This window comes from Sorghum bicolor, chromosome 6 (genome assembly GCF_000003195.3).
Source record: "Sorghum bicolor cultivar BTx623 chromosome 6, Sorghum_bicolor_NCBIv3, whole genome shotgun sequence".
NCBI lineage: Eukaryota > Viridiplantae > Streptophyta > Magnoliopsida > Poales > Poaceae > Sorghum > Sorghum bicolor.
Genome location: NC_012875.2, coordinates 35703487 through 35706667, shown reverse-complemented (window position 1 = coordinate 35706667; position 3181 = coordinate 35703487).

Genomic DNA, 3181 nt, shown 5'->3' with positions numbered 1-3181 from the left:
TGCTCAAGCCATGACTATGATGCTACTACAAGCCCATCCACTACACCACATAGCTTCATGTCACATGGTGACACCAAGGTATATAATGCTAATGTGGTTGATCATGTTGTCTCATATGATGAGCTTGTTCGTAGACTTGCTAGCATGACTATGTCTTTAGAAAATGAGAAAGCTAAAACATTGAAATTGGAAAATGAAAACTCAATTCTAAAGACCACATGTGAACAACAAAAGCATCTACTTTATGTTACTACTTGTTCACATGAGGAGCTAAAATTGACTCATGAGGAACTTTGTGTTGCTCATGATAACTTAGTAAAAGATTATGCTTTTCTCACTAAGAGGCTTTCTAATGAAGAAATTAAAACTAGTGAGAGCTCATCACTTGGGTCAAATGATCAATCACATATTGTTACTAACCCTTGTGATGTAGGCAAGAAGCATGTATCCACCTCTTGTGATGATTTATTATCTATGCCATGTTCTTCACATATAGATGCTTGTTCTACTTCTATGTCTTGTGAGACTAACCTTTTGAAGGAGAACAATGAGCTTAATGAACAAGTGAAGAATTTGAGCAACAAGTTGGAGAGGTGCTACTACTCAAAAGTCACCTTTGAGCATATATTGAAGACTCAAAGAAACTATGGTGACAAGTGTGGCCTTGGCTTTAAGAAGAAGATGACAAAGGGCAAAAGAAAGCAAGAGAGAGAAAAGGTCTCTCATTTCATGTGCTATCGGTGCCATGAAGTGGGTCATCTTGCAAATGGTTGCCCAAACAAAGAGAAGCTTAAGAAGAAGAAAGAAGAAGAGAGGCTAAAACATGTCAAGTGCTTCAAGTGCCGCACTTGGGGTCATCTCACCTCAATGTGCCCAACCAAGCAATTGGTGAAGCAACAAGAAGAGCCTCAACCTAAGCCACAAGTTGAGCAAGAGAAGACACCCCAAGCTCAAGTCAAGATCAACCATGATGGTGATGACTTGATGAAGAAGAAGAAGAAAACAAGAAGGGGTGGGAGAGCAAGGCATCCAATGCAAATCCAAGATGCCAAGATGATGAGCAATAATGAAGACAAGAAGAAAGCTTATGCTCACATCAAGTGTTTTGAGTGCAAGGATGATGGACACTTTGCCTCGAGGTGTCCTACCAAGCTTGAGAAGAAGGCTCAAGCAACTCTCAAGAGGCAAGGCAATGAGAAGCAACACATGAGCAAGGAAGAAAAGGCTCAATCAAAGAGAAGTTGTTACTTGTGCCGGGAAAGGGGACACATGGCTTATTCATGTCCCTTAGGTAATAATTCTAAGCCTATTTCAATTGATGATAATACTATGCTTAGAAAGGATGGTAATGGTACCTCTATGGTTGCTATTGCAAAACATCCCGCTACTCATACTAAGGCTGTGCCTAAGTATGTTGCACCTAACTTGAGAGGACCCAAACTAGTTTGGGTACCATCAAAAAGTGGATAATTGTGTGTAGGTACCATCAGCATTGGAGACTTGATTCAATTGATCTTATATTATTCATCATATGATTGAGTCAAGTATTGAAGTTTAGTGCTTATCTCATCCCAATGCCAAGACAAGATAGTGAAGTCCAAATGTGCTACAACATACAAGTGTCACATTCAAGTTGTGGTAATTTATTGGATTATTTGATGGTTTGCAAATACATGAGATGAAGCTTGCAAATTGGATGATCATAAGCTAACCAAGATATATCTTTGTTGATCACATTCATTTGGGTGCATATAAGTTGATTGAATTGGATATATATGCAATGTTGCTTGCTATAAGATGTTTGAATGGATTAAATGCTTAGTAATCAAGTTTGGATTGATTTGGGTTGGATAAGTTCATGAGATGACTTTTAGTAAGTGTATTGAATTGATATATGTCTTGTGAATGCATTCAATCAAGTTGATTTCAAGTTTGATTCAAATTGAACAAGTATAGCTCAATTGCTTGAAATCTGTCCAACATTGAAAATCTGAGCTAGCTGAGATCAAGTCTGTGTTTGAGTGATCAAATCTTATTGGAATGGCTTGAAATTTGGTATGCATGCTGTGCACTTATCATAGAAGATGCTGTAGAAATTTCATGAATATTAGATAAGGGATACTCTAGTTTTGTAGTGTATCTTATCAGCTATAGTGCAGCAGTTTTCAGCATGCAACAGTGGTGGAAGAATTGAAATCTGGTAGCAATCTATAAGTCAAATGAAGATCAAATTTTTACAGCTGCTAGATGACTTAGTAAATCACATCTCCACCAAATTTAGTGGTATTTGGATCTGTATATTGTGAGATATGGATATTTCTTTAAAGGGTACAGAATCTGCCAGAAAAGTGACAATTATTGGATTGATCTAGAGTCACTTCAATTGAAAGGTGCTCAAGTTGGAAATATGATTATAAGTATTTGAGGCACCTGAGTTTGGTTTTGAATTGATCTAGAAGCATGACAAGTAATGAGTACAAGGTCATTTGATTGTGGAATGTACTTGGTATACACATTTTAGTACTCAAATTGAACATCAAGATCAAACTCAAGATGAAGATGAAGTTTAAGTTCTAGTGACTATTGGAGATCATTTGGTAGAAAGAAAAGGACTTAAACAAGTAGAAAGAAAAGGACTTAAAGAAGGATTCTTGGTTACTCATCACATTAAGTCCATCACTTGAATCAATCAATCAAAGCAATTCAAGTGAGTATCAAAAATAGTTCTTTGGAGAGAGGTCACTTCTCCCTATGTGAGGGGCGTGCCGCCCGAGGAGTGGGTAAACCAAGTATGGTGCTTGGAAGGCTAACATGGAAGTGGTGATCTAAAGGACATTTGAGATGCTTAGTTGAAGCAATCAAAAGGATTGATCAAGAGAGCAAGCAACACCCAAAAGAGAGCTAGTCATGTTGTTCAAGTGGTATTCTTATTAGTTCTCTCATGCAAGCAATAATCAAGATAAGATGAAGCAAGCCAACCACAACAACATAGTGCACTTGATCATAAAGTGGTTTTCATTTCATATGGGTGAAGATTTGATCTATCAATTGGCATTTATAATTGGTCTTCACCAAGCTTATTAATTGGACTTCACATTGCTATTTGGAGCTAAATTGGAATCTTATTGACTATCCTCTACTCCAAGATAGCAAAGGTATCATTGTAATGTGCATGATCATT